Source organism: Papio anubis, chromosome 2 (genome assembly GCF_008728515.1).
Source record: "Papio anubis isolate 15944 chromosome 2, Panubis1.0, whole genome shotgun sequence".
Classification (NCBI taxonomy): domain Eukaryota; kingdom Metazoa; phylum Chordata; class Mammalia; order Primates; family Cercopithecidae; genus Papio; species Papio anubis.
The window spans coordinates 176,311,101-176,332,027 of NC_044977.1; the positions used below are offsets into that span (position 1 = coordinate 176,311,101).

Below are 20,927 nucleotides of genomic sequence, written 5' to 3' on the forward strand. Positions count from 1 at the left end.
TTCTTATTGTTACTTTTAGTCCTTGAGTAAAAGGCTTCCTTCAAATTTTGTAAACAAGTAGACACCAGTGGAGTTTGGGTCAATAATTTTATGCCCAATATAAGAAAAAAATAGACAGCTACTTCTTAGAGAATGGTATCTAATTAAGGCTGTTTCTTGGTTGTTGATGAAGCATGTTACCAATCTGTGGGTGATGTGGAGAAAATGTGACAATTGGGGAATTGGCCTTGCCACCAGCTAATTGTAGGACCAAGAACAGTCATTCATCCTATAGCATTGATGGGGGAGACCTTTCCCCCAATTGGAGGGCTCAGCCTCTCTCATCTGAACTTTCCACTGAATGAACTATCCACAGAAGAACCAGGTTCATCACAGCTCTTAGTGCTCTGTTTCTCCATTTGTCCCTTTTATCTCTTTCCAACCTCCCTTGATGGGTTGCACATCTTGCATATTGATTCTGTTTTCAGAATTTCAGTTAGAAAAGTTCTTTTCCCATTTTAGCTCAAGAGTTGATAATAGGACTTGATTGTGTCATCTCATTTCTGTAATTTTATTAGGTTCAGAACAACGTTTGGGGGCATTTTGTCACATCTTTTACACGTACTTAAAAGTGCAGGTCTTAATGTTGAAGTAAAGTACTCTAAAGAAGAGTGCCCTGCAGCAGATCAGAATAATTTAAACTCTAAAGCAGAGTTTGGCAAACTTCTTTTCTAAAGAGCAAGACAGTAAATATTTTACAGTTTGTGGACCCTGTGCTTTCTGTTACAACTACCAGCTCTACTATTAAAGACCAAAAGCATTCATAGAGAAGGCACAACTGAACTTTATTTTTAAAAACAGGTGGTAGACAAGATTTGGCCCATGGACTGCAGTTTGCCAACCTCTGGTCTAAAGCACAGCGCAGTACTTTTTAAATCTTTTAAAACAGAAAGCAAAAACATTTACAACATTTACATTGTAAATATATATGTGAAAATTATGTAATATGAATTTTCTAGCAACAATTTGGTCGTCTCAAACTTCTATTCATCTGACTATAAATTTATGTGTCATATTTTTACACTTTTACTTTTAATGAATTAAAATTCTCATTGTTGAGTGCAGGCTGCTATAAAATAAAACTTAGAATTCTTGAATTTCATAAAGCAATCCATTAGTTCTTGTCATTATGACCTAGTAAGAGTAGAAAATATTTTGAAAACTGAATTAGTTTCCAGTTTATATTCATTTATATTTGTTTGCATTTTACAATTTTTTTTCCATCTTTTTTTATTAGTTTGAAAGCAAGGCCTATTTAAATTCTGGAACTTTTCTCGGAAATTTCACAGTCCTCATTCCGTGATGAAGGAGGTGACTAGTTGCCATGGAGATGATTACCAAAGCTTCATTGAGGTTTGTGATTTCTGGCGGGAAATGAGCAGCAAGAACAAGTAAATTTTTTATGGCATTTTCAAATTTCAAAGCTAACCTTTAAATTGACCCTGTCATATTATCACTGGGATTATGTAATTTTAATTACTTCTACTGGTTATAAGTTGTTGGATATTAATACTAAAGCTGAGCCGTCTGGAACACAAAATTAGACATACCCGTAGGCCGTATCCTGTATTCAAACCACAACTCTCTCTGGGGAGAAAGAGCTAGAAGAATGGCTTCTCAAGCTTTCTGAATGTTGTTAGGTTTCTGTGTAAATGAGAGATAGAAAATATAACTTTATGAGTTTTTGCCTCCTGACATGTTTGCATTGACAATTTTTAGGGTAGACTAATGGGAAGAAAGTTGGATTGGTAATGAAAATTAGGCTCAAGCTCTGATTGTGTTACATATCTCATTAGACTAAAGTTGTCAGATTTAGCAAATAAAAATATGGGATGCACAGTTACATTTTTATTTCAGATAAACAATGAATACGGTTTTAGTATATGTATGTCCCATGCAATATTATACTAGAAATTACTCATTGTTTAACTAAAATTAAATTTTAACTGAGCATTTTGTATTTTATGTGGCAGCCCTTCCTTAGAGAAATCACATATATAATCTTTCTGAGCCTTCCAATATTTTCACATTACACTAGTTTTAATCTAAATACTTTTAGCATTAATAGGATTTTCAAGGTTAGGAAAGGCTAACTGCTATAACAAGTGATCCTCAATTCTTATTGGCTTAATACAACTTGAGGTGTTTTTCTTGCTCACATCACATCCAATGGGGTTCAGTGAGCTGTCTTCCATATGGCAGCTTAAGGACATAGGCTCCTTTGTGCAGCTTCATCATGTTTAAAATATGGTCTCAATAAAATTAAACTGTAAAATACACCCCTCCCATTGGTGGAAACCTGTCGTTGTTACTACTTAGACTTAAGGTGCTTTTGAATGTTTAATTAACCATAGTCCTACAAAGAAGAAATGGCTTTTGTGCATCTCTATTCAATTTTTACCACATGTGTTACTTTTGCTCATCTATTCAATTCCATGTGTCTGGCACTAGTTTAGGCACTGGAGATAAAGTAGTGAACAAACTGGATAACTTCTCTTTCTTTGGAAAGTTTTGTTCTAGTTGGAAGAGACAGGAAAAAACAAACAAAAAATAACTATATATCGGTACTATGAAGAATAATAGAGCAGTATACAGGGAAAGAGAGTTAACGGGAAGTGTATTAGACAGAGTTGTCGGAATCTTTGTGACAAGCTAATATCTCAGCAGAAAGCTAAAGGAAATGAGAATGCCTGGAGAAAGAGCTTTCCATGCAGAAGAGGCAGCAAGTACAAGTCCTAGGGCAAGAATGCATTTGGTGTGCAGAACAGTTAGAAGGCTGCGGTGGCCAGAGCACAGTGAGCAAGGCTAGCAGTGGTAGGAGAGTAGGTCAGAGACACAGGCCATTGTAAGGATTGAGGGTTTTACTCTGAGATGTGAAGCCATTGAAGTGTTTTGAGCAGAACAGTGATTTAAGAACAAGAAATCTTAAAAGCCATTTAAAACTTGTGTTACTTTGTTGACTATATACTGCAGAGTTTATGTCAAACTATCTAGGGCAAGGCTGTAGCAAAAGATCAGTCATGAGGCTGTTACAATATTCCAGGTGAGAGGTGATGCACTTGAATAGACATAGTGAAGTTGGTAGGAAGTGGATGCATTTTGAATACATTTCAGAGATAGAGGAGAGATTAGCTTAAGGTGTCATGTAACACAAAATGAAGAGGCAAAGCTTATTCTGAAGTTCCAGGTATGATCCACTGGAAAATAGACTGACATTTACTAATATAAGTCTACGGAAGGAACTAGTATAGGGGTATTAGAGATCAGGCGGATTCAATGTTGATAGTTAAATTTAATGTGCCTTCAATAAGTTAAAAAAGCCATTGAATGAGTTACATTAGTTATCTAAGTGGAGAATTATATCCAGGATTCAGTAGAGAGATTGAGGCTAGAGGTGAAACAGAGTCATCACTGTACCAATGGCATTCAAGCCTTGAGATTGGAGATGGTCACCAATGATTGTAGACAGAAAAATGAAGAGGTCAAAGGACAGGGCCTTGGAACAGCCCAACATTAAGGTGTCAAAGAGAAGAGAAAAAAAATCAGCAAAAAAAATATTGAGAACGTACAGCCAAAAAGCAAAAAAATTGGGAATATGTACCCAGAGAGGTAATTCAAGGAAAGATTCAATTAAAAAGCCAATGGAATCAAAAGTTCAAATGCTACTGCTTGGTTAAATTATTTAATTCAAATTAAATAATTTCATTTAATCCAAATTAAAGCATTAGATTAAGCAAAGTGAACATCTTTGGTGACATTTAAAGATGCAGAGATGGAGATGAAAGCTTAAGTAAAGTTAGGCCAACTTCCAGCCACTTGAACTAACTGAAGTTGGTTCAATATAGAATGGGAGGAAAGTAGAGGCGCAGGTACAGATGATTCTAAAGAGTTTCGCAGTAAAATAGAGCAGATAAATTATTACTTCTTTAAAGTAAATCTAAATTAGTCCCCAATTTGCTTTCATTAATCCCACAATCATTTACTGCATGTCAGTTACATAAAAGGCATGACACCAGGTGCAATGGATACAAAGATAACTATGACATGCTGCAAGATTGCTGCACTCATGATTAGGGAGAAAGAGGTGCAAATAAGAGATTACAGGTCAATGTGAAATGTGTTATTAGAGTGCTATGGTAGTATGCTGAAAAATGGCAGTGACTCAGCCTTGGATGGTCAGGGAACAACTCACAGAGGTGATGGTAGCACAAACCTTTAAAAGATAATTGGGCTTAAGCAGATGGTTAAAGATTTAAGCATGTTCGTAGTGAGAGATATGGCATATGCAAAATCTGGAGAGCATCCACCACTAATTCTGTTGGATTTGTAAATCTTTCCCCACATTCTATTAAAGTCGAGCTCCAGATACATTCTTTAGTGTTTGGAAGTCCTCCTCATCTTCCCACATGACTCCTCTAGTCCCTACACATATATGCAACCCACAACATGCTCCGTTATTGCCATTCAAAGTGTGGTCCTCATAACAGCAGCATCACATGTGAACATTTTAGAAATACAAATCCTTGGCTCCCGTCCCACACCTACCGAATCAGAGTCTCTGATGGTGGTACCTAGGAACCTACATTTTAACAAATCCTTCAGATGGTTCTGATGCAGCTAAGGTTTCAGAAGCAACTTGTCCAGGTGCCTACAGATTTCTTCTTTTTTAAAAATTTTGTCCCTCTTAGCATTCAGTGGAAATGCTCATAATTAAGGTTATGTGTTCACTAATTTAGTCTCTCCATATCTACTGATAAAAAGTTATTTTGTTCTGAGTTCCAACATGCCATTAGCAGGTGCTTCCATGAAAATAACCAAGTAAGTAACCAGAAATTCCTAAAGTGTTGTTCTTTAGGGAGTACTTGCATTTTAACCAGGTTTTGAAAGGGTATTTCTGCTGAAGAAAGCTGAAGTGAGAGATATTTGCCTGTGTGTATATCTAGAAAAAACTTTGTTAAAATTTTATTTTTTATTTTAGATTCATGAGGTATCGTGCAGGTTTGTTACAATGCATAATGCTGAGGTTTGGCTTCTAATGATCCCATTGCCCAAGTAGGAAACATACTATCCGACAGGTAGTTTTTCAACCTTAACCTCCTTCCCTGCTTTTGCAGTCCCCAGTGTCTATTGTTCCCGTCTTTGTGTCCATGTGTTGCCAATGTTTGGCTCCCGCTTATAATTGAGAACATATAGTTTTAAATTTTCTGTTTCTGTGTGTTAATTTGCTGAGGATAATGGCTTCCACCTGCATCCATGTTGCTGCAAAGGACGTGATTTTGTTCTTTTTTATGGCTGCATAGTATTCCATGGTGTATACGGTGTATACATACCACATTTTCTTTATCTTATCCACTATTGGTGGGTACCTGGGTTGATTCCATGTCTTTGCCATTGTGAATAGTGCTGTGATAAACATATGAGTGCAAATGTCTTGTTGGTAGAGCAACACCATTACTGGGTATATACCCAGATGAATATAAAGCATTCTACCATAAAGACACATGCATACAAATGCTCACTGCAGTACTATTCACAATAGCAAAGACGTGGAATCAACATAAACACCCATCAATGACAGATTGGATAAAGAAAATGTGTTGCATGTACACCATAGAATACTATGCATCTGTAAAATGAATGAGATCATGTCTTTTGTGAGAACATGGATGGAGCTGGAGGCTATTATCCTTAGAAAACTAACGCAGGAGCAGAAAACCAAATACTGCAGGTTCTCACTTACAAGCGGGAATTAAATGATAAGGAACTTATAAACACAAAGAAGGAAACAACAGACACTGGGGTCCACTTGAGGGGGAGGGTTGAAGAACGGAGAGGAGCAGAAAAGATAAATGTTAGTTACTGGGCTTAATACTTGGATGATGAAATAACACGTACAACAAATTCCAATGATAAGAGTTTACCTATGTAACAAACCTTCACATGTACTCCCAACCCTAAAATAAAAGTTAAAAAAAAAAATTTATTTTCATTTGGGTTTATACTCAGTAATGAGACTGCTGGGTCAAATGGTAATTCTATTTTTAGTTCTTTGGGAAATCTCCAAATTGCTTTCCAAGAGGGCTGAATTAATTTGCATTCCCATCAACAATGTGTAAGTGTTTCCTTTTATCTGCAACTTTACCAACATCTGTCATTTTCTGACTTTTTAATAAAGTGATACAGCTTTATTAAAAAGTATCTCTCTGAGGTTTTGATTTGCATCTCTCTGATGATTGGTGATTTTGAGCATTTTTTTTCATATGTTCGTTAGATTCTGGTATGTCTTGGAAAGAAACTTTATAATAAGACTCAGACACACCAAAATTTAGCACCTCACATCATTGATCATTGAATAAAACCTTGAGACAACCATCAGCATTTCATTAATGAACCTTTATCAAGCACTTTATTTAATGAACCTCCTGGGCTGCAGGAAAGAACAGCACAATTACTCTTATAAGTTATAAAAAGTTCTTGGTTACTCCTACCATCTTTTCTAAGGCCTACTCATTCTATTTTCATTTGAAATTCTAGGTTTAAAATAAGTCGTCTTCTTTATGACTCTTCTGAAAAATGTCAATTCAAAGCTGAACAAGATGGACTTTCCACTTTTTAAACAGATTAGTATTCCCGAGTCACTTTTAGAAGCTCTGTAAGGGGGATCAAATGTGCACACTTAGAATATGCCCTCAATCAAAGGGAGGATCAAACACAGTAGGGCTCACCATGAGTGTCCCTGGAATGTAACTACTTTCACAAGCCTGTCTCTTCCTACTGCTATCTTTCTCTCCAGATGCTATCCTCACCACCCCCAGAACATTCCGTATATTTCACGGGTATCTAGAAGCCTTTGCTATCACTCCAAATTACTCTCTGGAAAGTAACTAGAAATAATAATAGCTACAGCTGATACATTTACTATATTCCAACAGCTAAGTGATTTAGAAATGTTATCTCATTTGATCTTTGCAATGATCCATGAGGTAATTTTTATTAGACTTATCTTAAAGAGGCTTAGAGAAGTTGAAAGAAACTTGCTTACTCAGATAGCAAACTCAGGTCTATTGAACTCAAAAGCCATGATATTTTTTATTTCACAAATGCTCAGTCTGTAACATGTCATTTTGCTGCTTTTCCCAGGGATATTTGTGCTTAACATAATCTGTGATAACAGAATGGGTTTGTACTTCCTTGAAGGAACTTGGACACCGATGAACAGGTAGAGATGACCTTACCTGGTTGGCTATGGAAGCCTGAAATCATGCTGTGGGTATTTGTTGTGATACATGAAGGCAAGACTTACGAATAAATGATGATGACAGAGATGTCTTCCCTGTCAGAGTGAAAGCTTTCTGTAGATCTTTCTCCTTACAAGTCAAAGCACATCTTTGAAACAATCAGGAACCCCTGTTTTGGATAGAAGGAATCATTTTAACAAATCAAGTGTTGTAACCTCCCCAAATTCTATAATTTTCTGGGAGGAATATGAACCCCAGAAAGTTTCCAAATACTCTCAGCAGGTACAACTGTTGGGTATGAGTAAACCCAAGCAAGTGTGAGCCATCTCAGCTTTAGCATGTGTGTTAATTAGTATGTCAGATTGTGGGACTCAAAGGTTTGACATTCAGGAGTTCAAATGTTGACTTTACAACCTTCCAGGCACAGCTCTGTCTTAGTCCATATTTGTGTTGCTCTAACAGGATCCCTGAGGATGGGTAATTTATAAAGAAAAGAGGATAGCTTCGCTCACAGTTCTGTAGGCTAGGAAGTATAAGAAGCATGGCAAAGCCATCTACGCAGCTTCTGGTGAAGGCCTCATGCTGCTTTCACTCTTGGTGGAAAGTGAAAGGGAAGGGGGCATGGGCAGAGAGATCACACGGCAAGGAAGGAAACAGAAGAGAGAAACTGAGGAAGCCAGACTCTTTTTTAACAACCTACTCTCATTGACTCCCACAGGAGGGCATTAATCTATTCATGAGGCAACTGCTCCCACGACCCAAACATCTCCCACTAGGCCCCAGGTCCTAACACTCATGCACTGGGGATAAAATTTCAACAGGAATTTTGAAGAGGACAAGCCATAATCAAAACATAGCAGTCTCCACATCTTGCTTTCTTCATTTGTAAATGAAGACGAAATATCTTAGCGTTGTCCTGAGAATTGACACATGTAAAACATTTGGTTCTGTCTTCCTCAATTAATGGTAGCTGCTGTCTTTATGACTATCAATATCTCCTGAATGCAGACATCCACAGGACCCTAGAGATTGCTTCTATAAACTTCTGGCCCCAGAAAATGTATACTACCAGTTTGTAGGTAATACTGTGATGTCAGTGGGTTAGCATGCAGATAATGCTAGTAAAAATAAGCAGTATTTTTGAGTATTTACTACGTACCAAGTCTTATACTAAACATTATATATAAAATATCTTATTTAAGCCTCACAGTGATTCCATGCATGCTAGTGTTACCCCATTTTATAGATGATGAGACTGAAGTATAAGAAATTCAGTAAGTAATCCAAGATCATACAACTGAAAAGACATGAAACTGGAATTTGAACAAAGGTCCGACTAAATGGCTGCCCTCTTCACCAATGAGCTATAAGAACAAATATTTTTAAAGTGCTTGCTAGAGGTAATCTCTTCTTTATTAATTCAAGAGAGAATATTATTCTTGGCTTTTGTCTTCAGGTAGTTTTATAAAATAAACACTAAGCACTTCTTGCATTGCTGAAATATTGTCTTGTTAGGGAAGAAGTATTCTCGGGACACTCAGAATCAAGTATGGTTCCATTTTTATTAATTGTATGGGTTCTTTAAAGCTGTTATTGTGGAATCATTCCCATTCCATTAATATAGGACCGATTATAAATTGGAGTGATCTTATTGCTTTTATTTAGTGGAGGGAACGGAGGAGGCAAGGAAGATAAAGAGGACCATAGTGTAACAGATAAATCTATCCCTTCCATTAGCCTGCACTGGAAGCTTAAAATGCTCCAGGAAAGCCATTTGTGATGTAAATAGGGATGGTGTGGACAGAGAGCTTTTTACAAATCTGCTATTTACGTAAGAGAGGCATCCTGTGGGTTATCCCAGTGGAATTCACTTTCCTGCTTGGTTTACCATGGAAGGGAAAGGAGACCTAACAAATAGCCCTTCAGTTTGCTCAGCTGTGAGATATCCATTAACCAAGCAGAAGTTTGTCTGCACACACTGTATGTTTGCACAGCTTGCAGTGCCATCTTTTCAAGACCCACCATTGTCTGGAAAGCACTCCGAAGTCCTAAGTCTATAATAAAGCAAATAGCTTGCACAGTTATTTACTGTCAGGTTCACTTTTTACACTGTAGCCTATGAACGTCATCCGTTAAATTAAACCTCAAGAAGACCAAACACAGTGCATGAAGGTTAAATATGCTCTTGTGTTTGTTGGCACATTAGCCACCAAGCCACTTTCTCTTGAAAGTGTCCTTCAAGACACTTTCTTTCCAAAAAAAGATTAGAAATTTGATTACCAAGTTCAGATAGAGAAAAATTCACTCTCTGAATTTTATTGAGAAACTTTTCCCTAGCAAGTAACCATAAAGCATTTTCCCTTAAGAGTTCAGATTGAGCACATAGTAGAATGATATCCTAGCAGAGCTAGCAATTATTTATATAGAGTGGCTTTTCAAAACCACTTGCCCATGTATTTTCTCATTTGCTTGGAACAAGTATCATCATTATTATTTAATTTTTCTCAAGAGAAAACTAATCCTCAAAGCGGTTCAAGGATTTTCCTAAGATTATTCACCTAGTAAATGGTAGAAAAAAAACTTAGGTGCCTGTAGTTCTGCCTCCAGGGTCTTTCCACTACTCATCTTCATATACAAATGTATTAGATCTTGCTACTTAAAAAGTGTGGTCCCAGCAAACAGTAGCAGCAGCAACAACAATGGCAACAGCATCACCTAGGCAGTATCTCAGACCCCACCCAAGACCTACAGAATCTGAATTTGTTTTTTGGGTTTTTTTTTTCCCTTCTTTTTTTAGAGATGGGGTCCTGCTGTGTCACCCATGTTGGAATGCAGTGGCATGATAATACCTCACTGTTACCTCAAATTCCTGGGTTCAAGCAACCCTCCCATCTTAACCTCTTGAGTAGCTGGGACTACAGGTGGCACCACCAGATTTGGGCTAATTTTTTTTTTTTTATTTTGTAGAGACAAGGTATTGCTATGTTGTGCAGGGTGATCTTGAACTCCTGGCCTCAAGCAATCCTCCTACCTCAAGCTCCTAAAGAGCTTGGATTACAAGCATGAGCCACCGCATGGTCCTGAATCTGTGATTTAAACAAGATCCCCAGTTGACATTAAAGTTTGCGAAGTACTCTCATTAAGACTCACAAGTATAGTGGTATCTCCTTTCTCCAACTAAATAATATATCAAAACATTGGCATTTGAAATATTGAGTGTTAAATTCCAACAGGGTAGCTGAGGTCTCGCCATTTCTTAAGACATTACATAGGTTTGCAGATCTATAATTTCATCTGCACTTCTTGAAAATTTCATTTTGGTACACATACACCTGTGTCCGCAGTTACACATACATTCATCTGAGCAAGAAAATGATGCTGTTTGTCTCTACCTGCTTGGATAACAATGTTCGTTTTTATTAGCATGGTAGATTGTGAGGGAGGAGCAGTAAGCCATCTGGAGCTTGAGCCAGATATTCCATTAGGGGCTTTCTAGTTGATGCAAACTTTTAAATTAAATGTTCAGTGTCAAGTAAATGCTTGTGAAATTGCAATTCTCCTGCCATATGGTGTGCTGCTTAACAATAGATGATATTTGCTGTTCCTAAAATAAATTATCTATTGGAAATCAATGTTATGTCCAATAGCTTTGCTGATAAACAGTTAAATGAACTCACATTAGTCATTTAAATGTCTTGGTTCTTATTTTCTTGCCTGCAACATTAGATCAAATAATCTCTATGCAACTCATCCAAGCTTTGTCATAGAATTGGAATTTTAAAGTATCTGAGGATTTGTAGAGCCTGAAAGGACAAAGTGAATTCACAATCAAATAATATCTTTCCCCCCTGCATTCTTTTGTGAATGGAATCCTCTGGCCCTTCATTAATGGCACTTAAAATAACTGTTTCCTTTATTATTCTCAGCATGAAAGAGTCTCTAAAGCTCTCTGCAGTATAGTCCAGCTCAGAACCAAAATGAAGTATACATGATTGAATGTCAAGATGTTGCTGAAGCACTCCGAGAAGTTCACCATATAATGACAGGACTAGGTTCTGGTTTATTAGAGTAGGTGGCCTGGAGGAGGAGCTTGGTGGTGAAAATATACACGATGGCAGAAACCTAGTTTCTGAGTAGTTAAATTTGGCCCTTGTCCTTTTGCACTAGGAGTACTTTTTAAAAATAAACTCCAGAAGAATAGCTCACTCTCGGTTTTTAGAGTAGTTTTGGCCCTTTTACTCTTGGTCAGGACTGACACTTCCATCCCAGTTTTCTGCCCAAACACGGTCAATCTATGAGCAGACATTTTAGAGAAGACCTGTGCTTCTGAGGTGAAGGTGCTACCCAGCTGGTTTTGGTATTTTTGAGGAGGCACCAGCATTCTAACCTCAGATACCTGTTACCTGGGATTATCATGAAAGGGAAGTGGTATGTGTAGGAAATTAAAGAGTTTTAGAAAGAAAGAGAAAGCTAATTCAGAAGCCCAGACAATGCTGGATTGGATAAAGCCCAATAATGCTTAGCACAGGGTCCAGAACATTTCAAATGCCATGTTTAGAAGTTAAAAAGCTGATATAATTTTACTTCATTTAAGGTGGTAGATTCTGCCCTCCACTTACATTAATGAGTAGGGGAGGCATGTGTGCTTAATAGTTTAAATGAGAGCAATAATGGGATGACAGCAGCAAAGCCAGGGCTGACACAGCAGCTTTCATGAGAAATGGTAGTCAGGGTCCAAGGCACAAGGCCTGTCCATGAATCCTCCAGCTTTCCTGGGTCCTCCATTTGTCAGGTTTGAGGGAGGCCAGGCATTTCCTACTGAAAGCACTTTTAGTGAAGGAAAGGCTCCTAAGGCTTATTAAAAGAAAAACTTAAGACAAATTAATTTTAATAGGATTTAAATAAGCAAAGAACGATTCACAAATTGGGAAGCCCCCAGAGCCAGAATAGGTTCAGAGTGGTTCTGGCACTGCTGCATGGTAGGATCAGATTTATGACCTGAAAAAGGAAAGTGATGTACAGAAAAGGAAAGGGAGGCACAGAAACAGCTGGATTGGTTACAGCTCAGTGTTTGCCTTAAACACAATTTGAATAGTTGGCCACCTATGATTGACCAAAATTAGGTGATTGGTACAGGAGAAGGTTATAGTCTGATTGCATATCCAGTTATGTTACAGTTTACTACAGATGGAGAAACCTTTAGACTGAACCTAAAATATGTTAGAAGGCAGCTTTAAGCTAAACTTAGTTTAACAGACAGAATGTGCAGACATTTGCTCAGGTCAGTTTTCCTGGAATTTAAAAATAATCACAGAAATCTCAAGATTGGACAGGAATCCCAAGTGTTGGCCACCAGCTCTTTCTCCCTTTTCTTTTTCCAGTCTTACAATAGAAAAAGCATTTCATATTAGATACCAGTATACACATATATGCATTTATATAAAACTGAAACAAAAGGTTCATAAGATAATATCCTTATTACATATGATCTACTGATAGTTTTTTTTAAACCTGATTAGACTATTTTGTTATGAAGAAAACAGAAACTAACCCATAGTTAACCTTAGATCTGGGATAAAGAAACCCTTTTCTTATGGGTGCCTCCAATTTGTCCACCCAGGAGGTGCTTCCTACTATCACAAACTCCTTCTCTGTAAGCCTCTGCTGGCTCTGCTGCTGATCATGCCAGTACCTTGAGGCAGAACTGCTGTCACTATGCTGGTCCCATCAGAAAGATGATGCAGACAAATCCCTGTTGCCCTTGTTCCCACCAAAGCACAGCCAGCAAAAGAGAAACCATACCAATAATGTTAACAGATAATTTAATATAAAGACTTTTGGAGATCAGAAAAAAAGTGTATAGCAGGCAGGACTACCTTGCAGCTCCCACTCAAATGGACAGAGCAGTGTGTCCCACTCAAATAGACAGAACAGTGAAGCTCCGACTCAAATGGACAGAATTCACATCATGAACTTTTGCTCCAAGAACTACTGCAGGAACATACCAGCAAAACTGAAAGAATTCACACACCCTTTGAAAGAAGTGCTTTGCTGCTGTAAACTCCATGAGACAGCCAGAAAACTGTGAGTGCCCAAAAGTGTGAGGGGGAACTCTGAACACATATCCTCACTGGGGAACCTGAAAATCCAGATCATAGGAGAAAGATTACCCAGAGGTGGAACAAATTTAGAGAACCAAAGGAAATATAAAAGTAGAAGAAGCAGCGGGAAGAGCCCTATAGGTACTCCTGGTCCCCAGGGAAGCCCAGGGAAGCCATTTCTGACCCTATCTCACAGGGTTCCTTGGGGAGGGCTGCTAATGGAATTGAAGAAGGACCACAGGGAGATGGAAACTCCCAGCTGAACTTTGTAATAATTTTAACCTAGCGCAAATTTTCCTGGGCAGAATCATTGGTGAGATGAGGATGGCAAACAGTAAGTGCAGATATAAGCACAGAAGCGGACAGGAGTGAAGCATGAAAGCCCTGCTTGCTTTCTCAGTGGGGAGACTTGTAGCCTGAGACAAGATCTCAGCCTTGTACACTAGCTGCCTGGTTATAAACTTGGTGCTATTGTGAGGCATGGTGGAAGTGAGACTGACCTTTCTGGCTGTGTGGCAGCTGGGTGAGGCCTGTCAGTGCCAACTTTCCCCCACTTCCCTGGCGTCCTGTACAAAGCAGCAGAGGTAGCCATAACCCTCCTTGGAACATAACTCCATTGATCTGAGAACAACACTCTGATCCTCCACAGTGGCCACAACAAGCCCCACCCAAGGAGAGTCAGAGCTCAGACATACCTATCCCTGCCCCCACCTGATGTTCTTTCTCTACCCACCCTAGTAGCCAAAGACAATAGACAAAAGACATAATCTCTTGGGAGCTCTATGGCCCCCCTCGTCACTTGAGAAACCAGAATGTTTATCCAGGCAACCTTAGGGCAATCTTGTATCCTCCCTATGCTATCACTGCTGATGCGCTCTTGATAGCGCCACCTGCTGGCTGGAGGCCAACCAACTCAAGTCATTACAGCAACTCGTAACTGAACAAACCCACTCTAAGAAAGGAGAAAACAACTGCTAATTCCACTGCCTGTGACTTCGTGGCTAACCAGAGGTCCTAAAAGAAGAAAAAAACAAAACAAATAGCAAAAAAACACAAAACAACAGGATATGGATGAAGAGATCTCTAGAGAAATAGATATAATAAATTTAAAAAATTCACAATTTTTGGAAATGAAAGACACACAGAAATACAAAATACACTGGAAAGTTACAATAATAGAATTAAACAAGTAGAAGAAAGAACTTCAGAGCTCAAAGACAACACTTTTGAATGAACTCAATCCAACACAGACCAAGAAAAAAAAATGAACAAAGCCTCCAAGAAGTTTGGGATTATGTTAAATGATCAAACCTAAGAATAATTGGTGTCCTGAGGAAGAAGAGAAATCTAAAAGTGTGGAAAACTTATTTGAGGGAAAAAGAAAAACAACTTCCCTGGCCTTGCTAGAGATCTAGACATCCAAATACGAGAAGCTCAAAGAGCACCCAGGAAATGCATCACAAAAAGTCTTCACCTAGGCACATAGTCATCAGGTTATCTAAAGTCAAGATGAAGGAAAGAATCCTAAGAGCTGTGAGGCAAAAGCACCAGATAACTTATAAAGGAAAACCTATCAGATTAATAGCAGATTTCTCAGCAGACATCCTAAACACTAGAAAGAATTGAGGTCCTATCTTTAACTTCCTTAAACAAAAGAATTACCAGCCAAGAATTTTGTATCCAGTAAAACTAAGCTTCATAAATGAAAGAGAGATAAAGCCTTTTTCAAGGAAAGCAAAGTAATTCTTGATGCTGCATCCCAGCAGCTGTCTTCTTCTGAGGCCTCTTAACCATGTGAAGTAAAGGTATTCTTCCTCGTTTTCCTGCTCAAGTAAGCAGGTAGGTACCATTTCAAACACACACACACACACACACACACACACACACACTCTCACACTCACACTCTCTCTCTGTCTCTCTCTCTCCACATATATGCACAAAATAATTTTCAGAGACAATAAAGTCTAGAGCAATGTTTCTACTATAGTTTAGGTGTTTGTTCCCACAAACCTCATGTTGAAATTTGATCCCAAGTTAGAGGTAGGGGCTAATGGGAGACATTTGGGTCATAGGGATGGACCCCTCATGAATAGATTAATGTCCTCCCTGTGGAGGATGAGGGGTGAGTGACTTTTCCCTCTATCATTCCATGAAAGCTTGTTGTTAGAATGAACCTAGTACTGCCTCTGTCTCTCTAGCTTTCCCTCTAACCAAGTGATTTCTGTACAGGCAGCTCCCCTTCACCTTTCACCATGAGTGGACACAGACTGTGGCCCTTGCCAGAAGTAGATGCTGCTGTCATACTTCTTCTGCAGCCTGTAAAAAACCATGAGCCAAATAAACCTCTTTTCTGTATAAATTACTCAGGATTAGGTATTTGTTTATAGCAACACAAATGGACTAAGACAGCTTCTCTACTGGGGTGATTTTGTCCACCAGAGAACATTGGCAATATGCAGAGGAAATTTTGGTTGTCACAACTGAGGGTGGGAGTGCTGTTATCAATTGAGTAGAGACCAGGGATGCTACTAAACTAAGTATTCAATAGGCTTTCACCACAAAAAAATTATCCAGCCCAAATGTCATTAGTGCTAAAGTTAAAAAACCATGGTCTAGATATATAATATAGTTTACTCTGCAAAGAGTCCCTATTCATAATGATACTTATATTTTATACTATTTAATAGAGGGAGGTGGAACTCACAGCAAATCCACACGAATCCTCTCCAAAGAAATATTATCTACCATTTCAACCTCATTCTTGGCATCTCTGACTCCATCTGTAAGATAATATGCGTGGTCTGCTAAGAATCTCAAAGTTGGTTCTCATGTAACTTCTCTGCAGTCCTGTTTTGGCAATCTAGCACCATACGTAGGAATGTGGGTATATCTGACACATTCATGCTTTGATGCTTTGTAGTTTTCCAGATGGCCACAAAGTAATGTGTGGCCCATTTCTAGAAGTGTTCAAGAGACCACAAAAGCATCTGTCAAGGAAGAAAGTGAGGGGAGTTCTTTATGGCCTATTGAGTTTTCTCCAAACACATGAAGTATCTGATTGCTTTCACAGTAAGTCTATGAAACAAAATGTGCATGAGCTAATGTGTTGGAAAATCAGTGGTCATAGGTACTGTATTTTTACTGGGACTGTAGTGTTGGTTGACTCTTACTAGAGAAATAAAGACTGTCTTCCTCAGCCTTGCTCCTGCAGCATAAGACGCTCCTCTAGTGGAGGAAGACGTTCAGGCTCTTCAGCCTAAAAAGCAGCAGCACTGTGCACCAATGAGCATGTTCAAGGCTTGGCAGGATTCAAAGAAGGGTTTTCTGCTAACCTTGCCTCCCTGACTGAGCAACATCTTACAGGTATTAAATTATGAACGCTTTGTGAAATTGCTTTGAAAACAGCCCTGCAGAAATCCAAAATAAAGCTGGTATTCCTCCAAGTGTGCCATAAACATGAAGGAAACACTATCCCAAAGGCATCCACAGGCCTTCAGAGGATGGGCTAATAGAATAAGAGCTTTCTGGCAGTTAGAAATCAGAAGAGTTTGTGAGAAGGGAGGAGCCTGTGGCTTAATTTTAGCCCTGTGGTGCTTTCCTCTATTTTTCTGGAAAATAGTTGAGGTTGACATGTGTTTTGTATAGTTTGTGTGGAATTCAACAAAGAAGGGGGAAGAAACAGCACTTTAATGGGTTTCTTACATGAAGAAATAAATTCTACTTTCTCTGTTTATGGGGTGGGCAACCTGTTAACACACTGCTGGCTGAATTACCTTTGACTTAAAACATCTGAAAGCAATAAATTCAAGTTTCATCAGGTAACTCATAGGAAAGGCACTTTCCCCTGCTCTTCATTTCCAACAGTTTTGAGTGTGCATCATAATCACCTGGAGGGTTTATTAAAAAGATTTCTGCATTTCTGATTTAGTAAGTCTGGAGTATGGCCTTGGAATCTGCATTTCAGGTAAGTTCCCAGATGATGCTGATGCTGCTGGCCTAGGATCTCTCTTTGAACCTAAACAATATGATCAGATTTACTCTAAACCAAAGATTATTCATGGCTCGTCTGAAGTCTGGGAATCACTGCTGAACCTGGAAAGTACATGGCCAGGTTCCCGTCTCCTTGATGTCTGGCTACCTCCTTGTATAACTGCCACACTCTATATGGGTCACTGTTGCTGTTGCAGCCCCTAGGCTTCTTTCTCTTGAAAAACTTTCAGAAATAAGTCAGATGAAAGGATCTCAATCTCTATAGGCTCTGCTTTCCTATGTGTTTATTTATTACTTTATTCTCCATAGACCTTCCTCAAACAATGGCAAAGATGGCCATCAGCAGCTCCAGACTTACCTTCTACCAGATCTGTAGACTGAAGGAAGAGATACTTTTTCCCAAGCAGAGTTCTCATTGGCTGACTTGGGTCACATGTCAACTCCTGAACCAATCATTAACATAGAAGAGATTTGGTATTTTGATTGACCAGACTTATTGACATGCTCAGCCCTGGAGCCAGAGGTGGGGTTACTCCCACACAAGCTGCATGGTAGACAATAGGAAAGGTGTGGTTCTCCAAAAGCGGGAGATGGGTTGTGTTATCAGGAGAAAGAGCTAGGCAAAGAGAAACTACACATGTCCATGACAATGTGCTGGAAGCAAAGACAGGTCAACTCATTGTCTTGGCAAGCAAAATGATCACAGAGAAAACCCAGCCTCCTCTTGGTACCAGTGAATGAAACAAATGACCAAAGAGCTTAAGAAACTAGCTGAGGTTTATGTAATTCTAACATAATAAGTTAGAGGAATAATGGTCCCACTTTTGTTTTTCTTTGTTTGTTAGGTTTTCATGCTCTCTAACTGTTCTAGGGCCTTCACTATTGGGGATCTACCTGAGCCTGTCCTGGTGAAACAAGATCCAAAATTCAAAACCAGTTTGTTTTACCTCTCTTCAGTTCCTGCTGAAAGGATTGTAGCAAGTTTGGATGGCACATTAAGATGAATAGATACACTAGAAAGTTGATTACTTTGTTGTGGGGGGGAAATATTTGCATATACATCCTTGGATGTTCTCCTTCTCCAAAAAGCTAGAAACTACAAATAATAAATACAACAGTGAATATTTCAGATGCTGTTGGCAGAAGATGCCACTTCGAAACAGAAAGTACATTCAATCAGATCATACATTCATCTTCTGCATAGCATCTACTCTAAAAGATGTGCCATTTTGAGTAAGAGGAGGTAATACAGAAAAACATTCGTGAAGCATTATCATGTGAATATAGTAGTTTATAAAACAACATACATTACATGACCTTATTAATGCCAATAAATATGAGTATAAACACAAAAGAGAGATGTTTAGAAACTTATTAAAAATGTTAATAGTATTTGTATTTGAGCATTGGGATTATGAGTTTTTTTCTTTATACTCTCATAAAGGAAATGTTATAATACGCACAAACGGCTAATAAAATGTATGCGTGCACGTCCTCAATTTTAAGACACCATTGATTATAAGAGCACTGTAGAAATATCAGCCTCTTAGTTTTAAAAAAATTACTATTATTTTGTTACCTTTTAAAAATTTTAACCATATTTCTGACTTATTCTTGGAGGGAAATAATAAAACCTCAGGCTTTTTGTTTTTCAACCAAAGGCAGAAGTAATAATATGAGATCACACCTTGGCTACAAGTTAATGATCTATGCAATGTAGATGTGTCAGCATTTTTAAATGTCCACATTAAAATAGACATCTGCCATTAAAAATAAACACAAATCACTTGCCAAAGTTGTAAATTCACAGACATTGAAATAAATAACTAAAACTGAGTATTTTTAAAACCCTGAGGTCTCTTGACAATGTTCATAGACCAACTCAAAAGCCACATACAAATAATGCGGGAATAAAGAAAGAAAATGACATCAGCTAATTTTTACTTGACTTCATCATAACGTGTCTGTTGAGTATTGCACATGGATACTACAAAGACTAATGATAACTCACTTTTGGCGCCAAGATTTTCAACAAAGAAGCTTAAAGTTAATATTCATCTGTTTCAAAAACAATATTACATGTACAAACACCAAAAATTTCTAAGTCTGATGGTGGGTGCCATGGTTCGGTTCCCAAAAGCAGACTAGGGACATATCTATTAACTGCAAGTGAATGAGGAAATGAGAGCAGGTGAATGAGGAAATGAGAGCAGGTGAATGAGGAAGTGAAAGCAGGTGAATGAGGAAGTGAGAGCAGGTGAATGAGGAAGTGAGAGCAGGTGAGTGAGGAAGTGAGAGCAGGTGAATGAGGAAGTGAAAGAGGAAAGGAAAAGTTGTCAGTAAAGGGTGATTATTGAGCCACCTTCCACAAGAACAAAGGGAAATTAACTCCATGGAGAAAACAAATACTTGGGAACTATCCCATTCAAGGGGTGAGGGAACTGTGGTATTTGTACATATATTCCAGAGAGTGAATGGTTGAGCACTGCTGCTGAGGATCATTAATTACCTGGATTTCTGGCCTGTGACTCATGCTTCTAGGAAGAGAAATCTTCTGTGATTCTGAGAAAATAAGTCCTCATGCATAAAGATGCAGATTCAGGCTGACGGATTGGGTCAGCATGAGTGCCCTGACAGGTCCAAGAGAAACAGATGGAGTAATGGCAACGTCTGCTGCAATGGGTCCATAAGGTCAGCCCCTTTGCTTTTAGCACAGAGAATATAGCACATTTCCTTCTTATTGTTTACAAACATTTCTTACAGAATGCATATCTGTTTTCCTTAATCCAAATGGTCATATCATTACTTGTTTTCTGTGTTACAGTTAGTATCATTGCCTGCTAGCCACTTCTGGCAATAACGATTCAAGATCTCTTTGCAGTAACTCTAGAAATCTTTAGATTGCAAATTTTGTTTTGACATTATCTCTTTCTTTTCCTTCCCTCCTTCCTTTCCTCCTTCCTTTCCTTCCTTCCTTCCTTCCTTCCTTCCTTCCTTCCTTCCTTCCTTCCTTCCTCCCTTCCTCCCTTCCTCCCTCCCTCCCTTCCTCCCTTCCTCCCTTCCTCCCTTCCTCCCTTCCTCCCTTTCTCTCTTTCTCTCTTTCTCTCTTTCTCTCTTTCTCTCTTTCTCTCTTTCTCTCTTTCTTTCTTTCTTTCTTTCTTTCTTTCTTTCTTTCTTTTTCTTTCTGTCTGTCTGTCTGTCTGTCTGTCTGTCTGTCTGTCTTTCCTTTTGAAATGGAATCTCACTCTGTCACCCAGGCTGGAGTTCAATGGTGCGATCTTGGCTCACTGCAACTTCCGCCTCGCGGGTACAAGCAATTCTCCTGCCTCAGCCTCCTAAGTAGCTGGGATTACAGGAGCATGCCACCACGCCTGGCTAATTTTTGAATTAAAAAAAAATTTTTTTTTTTTTAGACGGAGTCTTTCTCTGTTCCCAGGCTGGAGTGCAGTGGCGCGATCTCGGCTCACTGCAAGTTCTGCCTCCTGGGTTCACGCCGTTCTCCTGCCTCAGTCTCCAGAGTAGCTGAGACTGCAGGTGCCCACCACCATACCAAGCTTTT

General features: G+C 38.8%; 1 long non-coding RNA gene across 1 annotated transcript; it reads right to left on the minus strand.

Annotated features, from left to right (window-relative positions):
* Positions 1-952: 952 nt before the first annotated feature.
* On the minus strand, positions 953-14,707 carry LOC103882432. The gene is made up of 4 exons (XR_002520583.2): positions 13,879-14,707; positions 7,275-7,446; positions 1,590-1,683; positions 953-1,403 (listed from the first exon to the last, which is right to left on the minus strand). It is a non-coding gene; the product is annotated as an uncharacterized LOC103882432 (long non-coding RNA).
* Positions 14,708-20,927: the final 6,220 nt, after the last annotated feature.